The 16,522-nt window shown below is 56.2% G+C and overlaps 1 protein-coding gene across 2 annotated transcripts in view; it reads left to right on the top strand.

Annotated features, from left to right (window-relative positions):
- Nucleotides 1–16,522, top strand: part of NTM (neurotrimin) — an 820,981-nt gene that overhangs the window by 61,293 nt on the left and 743,166 nt on the right. Inside the window, exon 1 of one of the 2 annotated variants that reach the window (XM_072953796.1) lies at nt 13,784–13,857. The exons of the other annotated variant lie outside the window; for it this stretch is intronic. The gene's annotated coding sequence lies outside the window, so the exon portion shown is untranslated. Of the gene's footprint in view, nt 1–13,783; nt 13,858–16,522 lie in introns of those variants that run through there. 2 annotated transcript variants of the gene reach the window in all.

Genomic DNA, 16,522 nt, shown 5'->3' with positions numbered 1-16,522 from the left:
GTGTCACACAATGTGCGGACATGCCTGTCCCTGCCCCCAGACATGAGGAAAGAACAGAAAGAAATTAATTTTTTGTCTTTGTGTCATTCCAACTTGGTAGCACCATTTCTGGCACACAGTAGCCCCTCAGCACATCCTGGTCCAGTAAGTGAGGGACTATTTGCATTAGGAATCAATTCTGCTTCAGACATAGGTTAAGTCTTTGTCATAGATGTGGTCCTGCCAGGGAGCGCTCACCTGAGACCTGGAAGATGGGGAGCAGGCCTGCTGAACACGAACGTGTGGGTTCCCTAAGCCAGGCAGTAGAAAGGTGGAAAGGTGGCTGAGAGAGAGAGAGAGAGAGACGGAAGGAGAGACAGAGACACAGACACAGAGACAGAGAGTGGGAGGGAGAGAGAGGGAGGGAGAGATAGAGAGAGAGAGAAAGACAGAGGGGGGAGGGAGAAAGAGGAGAGGGAGAGAGAGAGAGAGAAGGAGAGAGGGAGGGGGGAGAGGCAGCCTCTGCAGAACAGCGCATAAAGGGCACAGAGGAGACGGAGAGAAGCCCGCCTGATTCTCCCTCACTTCCATGATGTGGGCAAGGACCCCACCGGCCTCATATTCCTAGTTGTAAATCAGAAAAGGTTCCTCCCCTGCGGGGTTGTTGTAGGAATTCGGTGAGGATTCTAAGTGCATTCACCAGTCATTCACAAACCCAGATTTTGGGTGTCATTACTTTTTGGAGTAATTACCTGTGAAGCGGATGATAATGATGATGATGAAAAAAACATGAATGACAGCGACAAAGGGACACAAGGAGAAATCATGGTGTAACTTACCTGGGTGCGGGAACAGGACGAGCCTGGCGAGCGCTGAAGCCACTTGAGCTGACGGGTCTACTTCCATATGCGCCGTCTGAATGCTTACCAGCCCGAGGCTCTCAGGTAGAGCAAGGCTTGGGAACGCATGTTGTCTGGTCTCTCTGACACCAGGGTTTTCACGCAGACAGTGCTGGGCTGGAGCACTTATTCAGTGGGACTCAGAATGCAGTTGTGAACTCACGCCATGAACCCTTCCTGGTCTCCAGACGTAGCTGGCTTGTCCTTCCAACATGTCCCAGGGCCCCGATCTTACCCTGACCATGGCACTGACGTGGAAGCTGTGGGTGTACTTCTCAGTCGGTCTCAAATGTTATTTGAGCGTCTTAAGGACAGTGAAGGCGTCTTGTTCACTGTGCTCCTGGTACCCGGGAGGCTGGGAAACGCTCAAGTTGTGCTCGGAAGGTACGTGCTGGCGTCTCTCCATCCGCTGACACGCAGTGGTGAGCCCTTCACTGAGCTGGCACCGGCTGGCAGCAGTGCCCCACGTTTACTCACAGAGGCCGCAGGGCGCAGGGCTCCGCGGCAGGAAGTAGTCACTGAAATTCCAGCCACTGCAACAGAGCAAAGATAGGAGGGTCCCCGACCACGTTTGAAGGTGTAGGAAAGGGTTTTTGAGGAAATTACACTAAACTCTAAAATACGAGAAATTCATCCACACTGAGAGTGCAAGGGCGGGGCTGGCGGAAGCCGGGTGAGAGGACAAGTCCAGGCTGAGAGCCCCAGGACCCGAGATGGCCGGGCAGGCGCATGGAGCCCCTGAGCCCCGACAGGTAAGGGGCCGCTTCCCCAGGTCACCAAGTCGGCTGATAGCAGGAGAAGGATTGGAATCCAGGCAGTTTATCCCAGGCCCCAGTGCACAACACAGAGATGTGGCTGGGAAACAGGAGAAGCCTGGAGGGATCTGAGAGTGACAGTGGGCAGAGATGCAGACTGATTACAGACAAGGGCCACAGTGAGTTCATTCTGGAAGTCACGTCACGTTCACCTGGACTAGATGGTTATTCTTAAGATGCCTGTCCGGCATCTTACCAGGCGCTCAGATGGCAGGAGCGGAGCTGATGGTCCCAGGCCCCCTACAGCGCACTCTCCCTGCAGATGACAGCGGTGAGAGGCCTCTCCGGGCCACACACCCAGGCTAATCCACTTCCCTGAATGCTGTCTCCCAGCAGGATCCTGCAGGCTGCCTCCCTAAAAGCCTCTGCAGCCTGTAGCCAGGTCCCATGCAGGCCCCTCTCCTCCCGCGCCGTCCCGGGTGCTGCAGTCTGCCGCCCACGGTTGCAGGGAGGGGGCTGCGGTGGTGCACACGGTCTGGATCTGCGGCAGCTCCGTGCAGAGGGTACCGGAGACCTGCAGGGATCCCCGCGGTCTGGGTTGGTTTGCCTCCTGCTGTTTCTCAGAGGGACCTGCCTGTTTTTACAGCCACTGCCCAGCCTTGCTCAGGACTGCAGGTTTCCTGCTGGGAGCCACTCTGGAGGAGAGTGGGTTTCTCACCTGGGCTCCGTGGACACTGGGAGGGGAGACAAGCAAAAGACGGCACAGGGTGGGGAGATGCAGCCCAGGCTGGATGTGCACTTCCTGCCTGAGACACCCCTCCTCCCCTCCTCCGCTCACCTGGGGCCGGGGGAGGAAGCTGACAGGCAGAAAGGTGGGAAGAGTCCACTGAGCAAAGGCAAGTCCAGTTCCGGATCTGCGTGCCTGCCTGCCCCACAGACACGGAGCTCCAGGGCCATCACAGACTCCTGCCCCAGACCAGCCCCGACCCTCGCACACAGCCGGCCCTTCAACCACGTGGTAATTCCCTAAGCACGTGTGATCCCGTTTGATTCGCACAACCAGCCTGTGGTCTGGGTGGAGTGGTGCTGGTTTTTATGTCCATTTCACAGATGAAGAGGTGACAGAGCCTGGAGCCCAGTGTGTGTCTCCGGATGAGGGTCTGCTCGCCCCCCACCCCACGTGTCTCCACGCAGTAAGCAGAGCCCTGGGCAGGATGGAGCCCAGCAAGGAGGCGCCAGCACTCTGCAACACACTCACCTGCCCGCGCCCACCCTCTCTGCTGTGCCTGGTCCCCGCCTGTCCCCACGCAGAGCGTTCAGGTCGCCTGCAGGGCTGGGGCAAACACAGGTCGCCGGGCCTCACTCCAGACGTCTGACTCGGTCATTCTGGGTGTGGCCTGTGAATCTGCATTCCCAGCAAGTTCCCGGGCGACCCTGCCGCTGCAACTTTGGGGACCACATTTTTGAAAACCACTGCTGGAGAGCACAGGCTTCCACCTCTTACCAGGAGGGAAGTCTGGTCTTCAAGCCCGAGAGAGGGTCCAGGGAGCACTGCTTTTCCTCACAGAGACGCTCCGCAGTCTGCCCGCTCGGCCCCTCCACCCCACGCGTCCAGACGCTGCGGGTCCTCCCGGAGCGACGCGGCCTGAGCCGGCCTGCACCCCCGCCCCAGCGTTCTGGCTTTAACTCGCCCTGCTTGGCTCAGTCACTTGCTCTTCCTTCTGCTCTCCGCCCCATAAACTTCTGTCAGTGTATTTCATCTGGTGTTTCGTCTCCTGTTTAGTTTGTCAACACAGATTTTTTTCTCTGTTGTTATTTCACATGGGAATTGGAAGGAAGCAGAACTTAACATAGCTCCTCAGGCCACTGTAATTAGTCACGTCAAGAGTCTCTTCGCCTGCAGGACACCGTCTCCCTCCCCATGTTAAGCACAACTCTCTTTGGCTGCACGCTGGCACCAAGCTGATGTGGGCGCCAAGCGAGGCCCAGAGCCCACGGCCGTATCGGCGTCCTCCATCGCACGAAGTGCTCTCGGGCCCATTCCTGCTGGGGGGCGAGTGCTACCCGGGACCAAAATTCCGACCGCAGAAAGAAGAAAAGGCGGTTGGACATTTTCTTGACTGTTTGGAATTTTTTCTAGCACAACAAGCTGTTCATCCTCTGCTCTGATTCTTACTGAATTAAGGAGGGAGAAAAAAAATCAGTTCACTCTCCATAGGCCACACCCTTAAAAAAAAAAAAAAACACCCCTCACTAAACACTATGGAATATGCAGGAAGGAGGAAAGAAAGATAAATCCCTCAGCTGACAAGATAAGGGCCTTGTTCCCCGTCTGTTACTGCTGCACTCTTATCTGGGGGGGGGGGCACGGCAGCCGCGCCGTATCTGTGTCAGGCATTCTGTTCCGGAGTCCTGTGACTGGGGTTTCATGCTAGCGGCTAGCCACGCACGGTCTGGCGCGCAGCTAAAGCTGTCCTTAGGCGCCGGCTGTCTTTTTGCATTTGGAAGTCCACTGCATTCACAGGTGGGGGTCCGGCTGGCTGCGCGGCGGTGATGGTGTCTGCCGCACGGCTTTTCCAGCTCTGCGGCTCCCTCGGCTGTGCCTGGCATGGCCGGGGTGACTCCGCGGACTCGGAGGAGGTGCTCGTGTCCTTGCAGGAGACGGGAAAGCACTGGAGGTCTGGATGAAAGGTAGACAGAGGTCCAGCTATGATGACTGCATCCTTGATTGGATGATTGATTAGATGTGCCGCTTCTTAGAACTCTGGGGGGAAACGACAGAACAGCGTTCAGTTGGAATGACACCCCAGGCACTTGAGCAGCCCCAATTATCCTGTGATGATTTCCTCATTCAAAAACAGAGTTTATTTTGAGGACTGAGCCTTAACTGAGCCTCCAGGTGCAGACAGAGATGGTGCCATGTGGTGTTGGAATGCATGCTCTGGCATCTCTGAGGAGGGCTGAAAGTCGCGGTAGAGATATGACTTGTTTGCACCCGCGGTTGAGGCTCAGCTTTGCATTTGATTCCGGAGATGGTGTAATTCATCTATGTCATCATCGCTGTCATTGTCATCACCCACGGCAGCGCGGCTCCACCACGGAGGGGACATCACAGCTTGCAGCCCCTGGTGAAAACCTGACCCCTGTTCATCTCTGTCCTCGTGTCTGAGAGCATCTGACACATGGCACGTGTGGTGTGCTGGGCAGGGTGGCCAAGGCTGCGGTGTTTGCGAGCTCAATTTGTGTCTGGGGTCCAGGGGAGACACATGAGCAACTCAGCTCAACTTTGTAAGTGGTTAAAAAAAAAAAAGAAAAGAAAAGAAAAGAAAGAAAAAGGTTGGGAGGAAGGGAAGCAAGCTGAAAATGTGTAGCAGATAAACTCAGGAAATGCAGACTGATCATATTGCGACAGAATAAAGGAGAGTGAAAGATGAAGTTTGCCTTCCAGGTGTCAAGCTAGGATGCCTGGGTTTGTGAATAGGAGAGAGTGGGTCGTGTTTATAGAAGAAAATCTTTTCTTTGGAATGTACTGGGAATGAGATGCCTGAGGGTCATCAGCTTAATAGGGCTGTCCTGCCAGAAGTGAGTATTTGAAGTTCAGGAGATGTTCAGGCACAGAGATGCAGATACGGGACCATCAGTGCACAGGTGGTGTGTGAGGCGGCCCCTCGTGTGTGGGCTGCCTCACTTCTAATAAGCAGAAGGGGTGGGATGCCGCTTCCAAGATTCTGTTATAAAAATGTAGTGACTTCCACCTGGGGCTCTCCTTACCAGCCCCTCCTGAATCACCTACCTTGGTGAAAGCCAGCTTCCGTGGTGTGGGGCAGCCCTGCGGAGAGACCAGCTGGCCAGCAAAACCAGGCGAATGAGCTTGGAGGAAGAAGACCCTCCCACCCCCACCCCCACCCCAGCGCCCTGCCCCACCCCAGCCGCGTGACTGCAACCTCGTGAGAGATCTTGAGCCAGATGGACTCAGCTAAGCCGCTCTCGGATTCCTTACCCACGGAAGCCACAAGATAATAAGTGGTTTTGTTACTAAGTTGCTAAGTTTTAGGGTAATTTATTATAACATAGGAATAGATTGCTAATACAGACAGTTAAAATGATGAGATTGTTTGAGCTCATCCAGGAAGTTGGTGCAGAGAAAGCCACGTAGACCCTGATGCTGGCCAATGTCTAAAGGAAACCAACCGATGAAAAAGGAGTCAATGTGGGGAACCGAAGATAAAGAGTAAAATGAGAAAACCAGGGCAACTTGGCATTATTTGAAAAAAAACAAAACAGGAAATGCATTTCATGGAAGGCAGGAGATCCACACTCCTGAAGGCTGCAGACACCTCGGACGACATAGAAGCTTTGAAGTGTCCTGTAGGTTTGGCAGTTGGGGTAGAGTCTGTCTGATCTTACTAAGAGCAGTTTCAGTGGAGTAGGGGGTTGGTTAAACCCAGATGGCAGTGGGTTGAGGAATAAATGGCACATGAGGAAGGGGAGAGAGAGACATCAGAGACTAAGTTTTCCATTTAGCTTTGGTTCTAGACTATGTTTTGAGAAGAACGACTGAGGAAGGGAGGAGTGGATGATAAAGGAAGACATGCCAAAATGATGGCTGCTTTTCTTGATGGAAGTGCTTGGATGTATTGATGGTAACAATAGGGACAGGAGAAGACAGGGAGGGAGTGATTATTTCAGGACAGGTTAAGGATGGTCAGGGGAAGAAAGACAGAGAACACGGGAGAAGCTGGGGTCAAGCACGCACGTGGAGGCAGTTGTCCTAACCAGGACCTTAGCTCATCAGCCAAGACTGAAGGAAAGATGCAAGGGCCACAGTAGAGTGAAGGTGGGTTTATTCAGAGAGATGCACGCTCCACAGACAGCGTGCGGGCCGTCTCCGAAGGCCAGAGAGAGCCACAGGCCTAGGAGATGCACGTTCCGCAGGCGGAGCGTGGGCCCTCGTGGCAGGTGAGAGGTGGCGGCCTCAGCACGGGGGCGTCTAGGAAAGTGAGATGGGCCGTGAGGTGCGGGGGTGTGTATTTTTCATGGGCTCAGTGACGTCACGTGCTCACAAGTGGGAGGGTTAGGCCAGCTACTTTCGGGAAGAGGCTGGGATCCACATGAACTGGGCCGTCACCCACTTTCTGACCATTTACGGTCAGCTCAGAGCTGCCACGGCACCTGTGGGAGGGCCATTTCCCATGACCGTGTGTTATGATGAGCATAGGATGAAGGTCAGGATCTCCTGGGAGCCAGATCTCCCACCACCTCGGTGCTCATCGCTGTGGCATTCCTTTAATGGTTGTGCCCTGTCCCCTTCCCTCCGTCTGCTTGGGGGCCCCAGAGGTGGGGCTGTGTCCTTGTGGGGCACGCAGAGGAGCTGATATTTGAGGTCAGGCATGGTGTGTACAGTAACCAGCCCCAGGGGCAGGTGAGGGGTGCTGAGAGGTGTGAGAGTGCGCGTGACAGCCACTCACCTGCCTACCCCGCTCTTTCAGGTGGTGGGCCTGGGGGGAAGTCCTGCAACGCGGGATTTGTATACATCCTCTAACCTCCTTTGCTTTGAGGGGACACCATATAAATTATCACGAGCCCATTTTCTCCCTCTAGATGAGAGACTGGCCAACCAAGGCCCACTGGTCAAGTCCGCGTCCCTTCCCCCACCCGGCCTTTAGCAGATAACGTTCTGCTGGAATACAGTCCCGCTTATGTGCTGACCCGTGGTCCCGACTGCTTTTCCCTGATAAGGACATATTTGAGTAACTGTGACATAGACCTGAGGGTCGAGCAAGCCTATGATGTTTATCTGGCTATTTACAGAAAAAAGACCCCTGTTTCCGAAGGGCCTACAACCGTGAGATAAAACTCAGCAAACGCACTTTGCATATCCCTCCTGCTCATTTTGGACAATGATTCTGAGTTTTCAGAAATTGCATTTAAGACCCCTCAGACCTGACGGGGGCAGGGCTGCCCTGCCCTTGGGAGGTTTCTCAGCCTCACCTGCACCCCCTCAAGGCGGGTGGTTCGCCTCTGAGAGTGCTGTGCTCAGACACAGTTCGCACTTCCGCAGGGCTTCCCAGGTCCCGCTCCCCTGGCCGGCGGTCCCCGTGCCCCGCGGTTCACGGAAGTTCTGCTGGGAAGCAGCCTTCGCGGGGTCTCTGTTCGCCTTTCTCAGGGGTCCTTCCACATTGCACTTCTTCTCTCTTTTAGAACTTCCAAGCAAGCACACTCGCGCTCTGGACTCAAACTCTGCTCCTTCCCCGTTCTCGGATCCCCAGCAGTGATGGGGACCAGAGCTGGTTAGCATGTTTTTTAAACACAGGTGTTCTCCATCTGAAAGGCCTTACGTTTAAGCGTTTATCCTCCCCTTCACCTTCAAAGTCCGGAGCCCTGCAGCCCCCTGGAGGGATATCTATGGCCTTCCCCGTGGCATCGGACCCCAGAACCACCCTCAGTCATAAGGGTGGCTCTGACTCAGGGTTTGGGATGAAGCTGTGCTGCCCACTCGCAACTCACCGGGGTGCACACAGCAGTTTAAGGGTCTGGATGACAGACTCGCTGTGCTCAGCACACTCAGAGACTTCCACCTTCACAGCTATCCAGGAACCTCCAGGAGACGTACTGTAATTCGAATGGGCCTCAGCTGACAGCTGGTTGTGGAACTTCACAACCAATAATCTAATTGTATGGATCGGCCTGTGGCCTTAAATTCAAAATTAACAATGCCGGACTTTAAAAATCAGTGAGGTCCGATCCAATGCACGGAACCAGCACCAGGGGTACGGACAACAGTGTTCTGGCTTTGGAAAACTGGCTTATTGACAGCAGAGCCCCAGACGGTGGGACTGGCCGTCTGGGCCCACGAGGTCCGGCTGGGGTCAGCGCGGACCCCCGGCCCTGCGAGTCCATTCTGCATTCTAGGTCGCGCAGGTGGAAGTTAGGGCGGGCTTAATTTGCTGGGTCGTGTGGATCTGTGGGGCTTTCCTTGGGCGCCTTCTAACAACCACAGGCCAACTCACTGGAAACCCTGACTTCCTCTGAAAACACTACTGCCTTGGGCAGGACTAGGGTACCAGAAAGCGAGGGAAAGAAAGGCTGTGGCACTGACGCGCACGGGGTGACTGCTAGACCCTTCACGCGTGTTTTAAAGGCCCCTCAATGTTCGGCGCCTGCCCTGTGGCTCTTCTCATCTATTCGCTGCCTGGCAGGAGCGCGAGTATCGTTGACCGGAAAGGCGGCCCCGTTGCTCCTGACAGGACAAGCTGCCCTGGCGGGAGGCCCAGACGGCTTCCCAGGGACCATGATGCACAGGACGAAGCTTCAGGTTGCAAGGCCTCGAGCTTCGTGGGCCGGAGGTGGCGGCATGGCATTTCACAGTGGAGGTGCCCTGGGTGTGAAACTGCTGAGAGAAAGCAGCGTGTAGTGGGGGTTTTTGAGGGAATTCCGTGCTGTGATCCTTGGTGTGACCCCCCTGCTTGTCCCTGAAATACGCCTGCATTCTTTCCCACCCGATTCCTGAAACAGTGTGTTGCACCCGGGTGGGAGGGGGCCCAGCTCTGCACGGGCTGCGTGCAGCTACCTCTGCGGGGCAGGTATTGTGGACCAAGCCCCGAGCTTCATCCTTCATGTACATTTTCTCATCTATTCTGAAAAAGGATCTCCAAAGCAGGTGACATGGCTAAACACAGAGTCCTGGAGAGGTTGAGGAAACCGCCCCAAATCACACCGACAGTAAGAAGAGGCAAAGGTGGGTTTCCCACCAGGGTCAGCGTCTCTCCGGACCTTCGCATCCGTCTTCTGAGACTGGCAGGTGTCAGCAGGTGCATCCAGGTGGGCTGGGGGCGGAGAGGCTGCTGGGAAGCACGGAAATTTAACCATTAGCCGAACTAAAAATAATGTCAGGAAGGAAAGACAGTAACAGGATATGAGGATGAATATGTAATGTGCACCAAAGCCAAAAATAATTATTTTTGCCTAAAATATGCTGCCATTTTATATGGTCCACGGCAAGACTCCCCCTCCCTGTCATGAGTCACTGAGCCGCTGGTGTTTGCAGGAGGGGCAAGTTCGCACTTAGGGATCTTTGCTGGACTTGGAGGAGGTGTCTGTGGGCTATTACAGCCTGGTCTGGGGCTGACCCCCTAACGTGCGTGTTAGACCCCTAGAAGCAGAGGTTCCCGGGCAGTGCCTTCTCTCTGCTTTTCTCTGGGCCGTGCTCCAGTGTATCCTTTGATCTCCACAGAGTTCGCATGCTTGCATTGAATTGCAGAGATGTCCGTCCCCTTTCCTCCCCACTTGGGCCCTGATGGATTTTGGGCCTCTCTTCAGAGCTCCCGAATCCCTGCTCTAATTTCAATCAGAGAGGGCTCCGTGGCGGTGCAGGCCGGGCTGAAGGACCGATTCCAGAGCCCCACGGTAGAGCTGATTCACCCCTTCCCTGAGCTTTGTCCTCGGCCGCTCTTGGGGGGGGCGGGGAGGGAGCATTGAGCCGTCTTCCAGAAGGATATAAATACGGTTTGTTTGTGTTTGTATTTGCTTCCATGCTGGAGTCTGATTGCGTCCTGTGCCTTGACACCACAATTATTATTAATCTCCCCCGTCTGCTCTTCCAATCTTGCTGCTGCAGAGATGCGATGATGGATCACATTAGACATGGTAATTGGATGAGTTGGGGGAAGGGCAGGGCAGGGAAAGACAGGTGTTTCATGATGAGATTTGAATCTGCGTTAGGGACTCCGGAGCAGAGGCCTAGAAGGAAGCTGCATCGGGACATTTGGGACGAGGAGGGACCCTGTCCTGACACGGCCCGAGTGCCGTCCTGGGTCTGCAGCTTGCTCTGCTCACTGTCCTTGGGCGGCTGGGTTTTATGGCCATTTGAGGTGGAAGCTAGAGACCTCAGACCACTGTACCCACAGTTTGAGCCTGGCTGAGGGACCACAGCCAACCAGGTCCTGTCAGCCGCTGAAGTCAGAGCTCTCAGGCAGTGTCCCCTGCTCTGTGTTTACCAGCAGGCCTTGGTAGCCCTGCTGAGCTCCGCATCTTGGAGCTGCGAGGAGGGAGCTGGGAGGAATTGCTCTGTACCGGGCTTCGCCCCGGCCTAGGCTGTCTGAGCCCCCAGCTGAGGAGGGAGCAGCCAGGTGGTGGGTTGGCCGTCACTGCGACATCCCCTCCTCCTCCACTGTGCCTGACCTCTCCCAGCACGGTGCTTTGTAACCAAAACGTGATACAAGCCACCAAAACGTGGGATATGTCATAACTGCACCATGAAAAACTGATGTCTGAGACTGGGTACTGCTAGGCAAAGTTACAAGTTCGAGGCTGTAATCTTTATACACAAATACTCGAGCTTTTCAAACAGCACGGCGGTTTGGGATGACCTCATTCGTTTTGTACAGTGGCTCTCAAGAGTTCAGTCCTTCCATCAGCAGTATCACTTGTGAACGTGTAAGAACTACAACCTCGGGACTCACCCCAGACCTACTGAATCAAACGCTAGGTTTGGGGGCCAGCCCTGCAGGTGATCCTGACGCTGGCTAAAGTGAGGGAAGCCCTGGGGTAGCGGTTCTGGCCGGCACTCCATCACCAGCTGGGATGCGGTCCTGCCCGCTCAAGTATGAAAACGCATGAACGTGGGACATGGGACTCTAAAACAATGACACCCAACCTTTACTCCTGGAGATAAGTGCACCTGTGACCATGCCTGCGAATTACAAAGGAATTGTGTGATTTACAAATATATATATATATATATATATATATATATATATAGTCTCCTCCCACCGATAATTCCACTAGCCGTGTGTGCTCGGTTTGCTGCCTTGTCCTCACAAACGCCAGCTTCCAGCCTGATGGAAGGGGAACAGCAGGGGAAAGCCGTGTCTCTGGAATACACACCTGAGCACGTGGTGCAGCCCTACCTCAGATTCTCCGGGATAAGCTGGTAGAACCAGAAAGCTGGGAAGCAAAGCCGGACTCTGCCTCCCCTGGGGACCAGGAAGAACTTACAGGTGCCGACACGGACCCTCACTCCCAGAACGCCAGCAGAGGCCCACACCACCAGTGTCTTCTTGGCTGTGTGGTTCTGTCTGTCTGTAGAGGCCGTGTGTGGAAGAAAAGGATGCCTCAGGCCAGTGTGGCCCCTACCTTGTTCCCATGTGTTTTTCTATACCAAGCACTTCTGTACTTGTCCGTGGACACTGACCGTCTGCTGATAATGGGAGAACTCTGCCCTGCAGTTTTAATTCAATCCTGACGCTATCTACCTGAAGACCCCAGTCAGGGCTCAGTCTCACTAGGCTGCCCCAACTCAGACGCCAATCATAAGTCCAGGTTGTCACCTGTGACTGTAAATCAGAGGTTCCCACGACCCCCTCCTCACATTCAGTTCATTTGCTGGAGCAGCTCACAGAGCTCAGAGGAATATTTGCTCACGATGACCAGTGTGCTACAAGAAGATGGTGTAAAAGATCCTTCATGCGGATCAACAGCCAGATAAAGAGGCACATGGGGAGGTTCGGAAGGACCCTGAGTGCAGGAGCTTCTATCCCCGTGGAGCTGGTGGGTGGGCACCACCCTCCTGTGGTTGATGCCTTCCCCAGGCAGCTCATCAGATCTCCTTGCTCGAGTTTTCACAGAGCTTAACCACAGCCCCTCCTTCCCCCTCCCAGAAGTCCTTGTGGGGCTCAGAGTTCCAACCCTCTAATCACGGGGTCTCCCTGGGGACCAGCCCCATCCGCCCCTACTAGAGGCACCACCCTGTCACCTCATTAGCACACGCTCAAGAGGGGCTTCTCATGGATGATGAAAGGCAGTCCTGTCACTCAGGAGATCAGTGCCTGCAACAGGGACAGAGACCAAATCTCTTTCTTTCTACACCACACCGGCCCTTGGGTGTCCCTCTGAAGTTGAGAGATAACACCCAGAAGACACAAGACAAGGCCACTGCGTGCTAATGGCCTTTGACTTCAGCTGAACAGGACCACAGCGGAGCTGGGGGCCTGGCGGCCACAGTTATTTCAAGGGTCTTTCTGGGCACCTCGTAAGCCCCTGCTTCTGCTTGGGAGAAGGCGCTGGTCCATCCTCTATGGACCCCCAAGGGACTGCCACAGGGGGCAGAGCCTTGGCGCGGGCACTTGGCGAGCAGAGGCCCTATGCTGGGCACTCAGGGAAGGGAAGGCGGGAGAGCCTCGGGGCACCGAGCTATAAATCGGCACAGTCCACTTAGGAGCTTACATTTATTTTTTTCTCATCAGCACAGATGCTGTTGCTGGTAATGGAGCTGCTGCGCAGGAACTCATGCATGAGATTAGCTGCAGAGGAAGGACGGTTGGGTTGCGAGAGGAGAACCCAGGGGTGGCTGCTCAGTTGTGGGCGCCGGCAGGGCCAGCAAACCAACTGGGGCCTGCGTTTCCAGGGCACAGACAGGAGGGGACCCTGGAGACAGAGTCCAGCTCCCTCACTTTACCAATGGGGTCAGAGGGCCAGGTCGGGGAAGGGACTCGCCTCAGGGCATAGGGCAAGCGGGGACGGGGTTTAGGGCAGTAAACTTGCCTGCCCAGCGAGTCTTTCCTTGGCAGTCCTGCCTGCAGAGGGATTCCCGGTGCAGGAGGAAGGAGCACAGGGCGGGTGCTCGGCCAGAGGGCAATGCTGGCATCGCCCAGATCTTTCTCTCCTTCTTTCTCATTCAAACCCTCTCCTCTCCTAATTAACTCGCTCCCTCTCTGTTCATGGGGTAACTTCCAGCAGCTGGCCCTTCACAGGAGCGTGCGTGGGCGCGCATGCTCGCGTGGGCGCGCATGCTCGCGTGGGCGCGCATGCTCGCGTGGGCGCGCATGCTCGCGTGGGCGCGCATGCTCGCGTGGGCGCGCATGCGCACAGACTCAGGCGGGGCCGCAGGTGTGCTCCCCGACCGCGTCCCCTCGGGGAGGCAGCGGACAGGCCTTGGAAGCCCGGCCCGTCTCACCCCTGGGCTGACGGGGACAGTCCGTCCAGACAAGTGGGGCCCCACTGTCCACACTCCGGCTGGGGACACACACGGGCGAGCCGGGAGGAGCCCTCCTGCGCCCTGGCTGCCGCTGCCCGGGCCGCGCTCTCCCCGCGCTCGCTCTCCCTGGCGCGGAAGCGGGGCCGCCAGGCGCGCTTCCGTGGAGGCACCGCCGCCTCCGAGGGGTCGCTGCTCCGGGGCCACAGCGGAAGACGTCACCATCGCTCCTCGCCCGGCCCGCGGACCTCAGGTAGGCTGCTTTACTGACGCTTTCAAGTTGCTGCCACTGACTTTGTCCCAAGAAGCTTCTCCATGACTACGCCCCGGGCGGAGCAGGCCTCCCTTGGCCCTCAGCTTCCCCGGGGCTCAGCCGGTAGACGGGAGGTCAGCACGGTTGGCAGGAGGGGCGGCACTCACGCTGGCGGCTCTGGGCCGACCAGTCACCCGCCGCCTGTCTCCTCGCCCTGGGATGCGCCCCCCGGAGTGCCCCTTTCCACTTGTCCAGTTCCTACGCTGTCAGCCTCCAAGGCAGGCGTGGGCTGTTCCTCCAGGAAGCCTCCTCTGAACCCTTAGCCGGGAGGCTGGCGCCGCCGCCTGCCCTCCCCTGCCCTGCGGGGCCCTGCAGCGCTCAGCATGGTGTGAGCTCTCCTGGCCGCCCTTCTCCTTGGACCGTGCCCTTCTCGGGGCCTCGGCTGTAACTTGTCTTTGTCTTTTGGTGTTTTTCAGTGGGTTCTTTATAGAAATTAAAACTTAGAATCACTTGGAGGATATTTTTTAAAATGTCTGTGCTTGGGTTCTACCTCCAAATAATTAAATCAAAATCTTTGAGTACCGGGTCCTGATGTATTTTTGTTAAAAGCTCAAATATTCGTTCAGGGTTGAGAACCATTGCAGTAGAAGCCACAGAAATGTTTGTTGAATGAATGAATCCTTCTCTCCAGCATTTAGGAATGCAGAGGAGATGGGGCGGCACGGTGGGGGCCCCTCTGGAGTCCAGAAACTCCCTTGGGTGGGTCACGCCCATTTCTTGTGGGCTCTGTATGTAGAAGTCAGTCTGTATCAGTCATTTAAACAAACTGTTGAAACCTGTTCTGGATATTATACACTGAACACAACAGAACCCATTTCTTCTATTTGCAGAATAAGGGGGGAAGGGTGTGCACGGCAGAGAAAATAAGTAACTCATTGACAACTTATTGTACGCATTTACTGAACGTGAACTGTATGCCTCGCCTCCAGTGGGTCGGTGAGAGACGCGCACCTGGCCAAGGCCTGGATTTTCAGCCTGGCTAGGGGAGCTGGGCAAGCAGCGCTTTGTCGATGAGTGTTTTCCTAGATGTTCTAAGGACGACCTTACTTGGTTCAGACAATTAGAGGAGAAGGCAGCGTGCCATCAGGTGCTAATTATGCGGCGCAGAAATACTATGAAAGGAGTCAGTGGAGGGAGGGATCGCCGTGGGCTGACGTCTCAGAGAAGGCTCAGCAGAGGAGGGAGACTGCAGGCGCGGGCCGGGAGGACGGGCCCACGCAGGACTGGGTGCGGGCAGAGGGAAGCCAAGCCCGGCCAGAGGACTCGCGTGTGAAGGTTCAGACGTGGGCACGTGCATCTGGACGTTGGTGAAAAGACAGGTCTGACTGGGACAGGCGGTATTTGGGGGAAGGAACGTGAAATCCATGTGCTCGGGGCGGGTGGGCCAGATGAGGAAGGACTCAGGCACCGGCGGGAGAGGTGAGCCTGAAGCTGGGGATGGGGGGGTACCCCTGTGTCATCATTCTGGGACCTGGGGACCCTGCGGTTCTGCCCGGCAGGACGGGGAGCAGCACAGAGGCCATGGGGGCCCTGCAGGGTGCAAGAGTATGACCTCACCAGGCTCCGCTTGTGGTGCTGGAGGGAGGGACCCGGAGCCTGGGGGTCTCCAGGACAACCGCCCACGAGGCCTAAGCCACCACTCTGCTGGGTTTCACTGCGGTTCCGTTTCCTGAGCCCCTAACATCCTTCTGGGATGTTAATTTGGGGCTCCTAGATTTGGACCTGGGTAGAGCCTCCTTTGTAAGGGAGTGGGTACCATGTTGGGCTGGAAGCTCTTTCATCACCGCAAACACCTTCTGAACATTTGGAGTTTCCTGAGCTTACTGGACCGAGAGATGGCAGCGGCCTGGACTCCCCCACCCCCTACTGCTTTCCTGCCCAGGCGTAGGGCAGCCTCCCTGCTGCAAGCCCCACCGTCCCCCAGAGGTCCCCGGCCCGCTGGCGGTCTCGGGGGGAGGCCTTCCTGAAGGCCTCCTCCTTTCTGAGATGGAAGACTCGGGGAGAGACTTTCCTCCTCCTGGGCTCAGACCCTTGGCAGAGGGGCCCTTATTTCCAGGGGCGTGCTGGGTTTCAGCGGGCCGGCAGGACGCTTCCTGAGCCAGGTGACCTATGCTCTCATTTGTAAGAAGGGGTGAACAGGGCCCGTTACTCAGTCTTGGAGAGCCTAGTGATGAACGTGAACGTGTCTGCTGCGTAGCAGCTGCTGCGTGGGGAAGGCTGTTACTAACGCAGACGTCCCCTTTCACCCTGTGCAGCCCTGAGGGGCCTCTTGGCTTTCCCAGGATGCCGGGCAGTCACGGCCCTGGGTGTGAGCCCAACGACTCTGAGGTTCTGAGAGGTGCCCCTCCTCCTTCGTCAGCTCGAACGGGGCTCAGAGACGGGCTGAGCAGGTCCTATAATGCCTTTGTGTGGGCTTTTATCACTCGGAGGCCTGGGACTCCTTCCTTCTGCAGTGACCCCCCAGGAGAAATCACACCAGCACCCGCTCCGTGGTCAGCTCCCTCTGGGGACCGTGCAGTTGCCAGTGTCCTGAGTGATGAAGCCAGGACTCCAGTTTCCTTTTGCTCTGGGGCCGGCTCTCCCAGGGCTAGATTTCCACATCTCA

This window comes from Vicugna pacos, chromosome 33 (genome assembly GCF_048564905.1).
Source record: "Vicugna pacos chromosome 33, VicPac4, whole genome shotgun sequence".
Classification (NCBI taxonomy): domain Eukaryota; kingdom Metazoa; phylum Chordata; class Mammalia; order Artiodactyla; family Camelidae; genus Vicugna; species Vicugna pacos.
The sequence above is the reverse complement of the archived record's forward strand: the minus strand, read 5'-3'. Positions and strand labels throughout refer to the sequence as shown.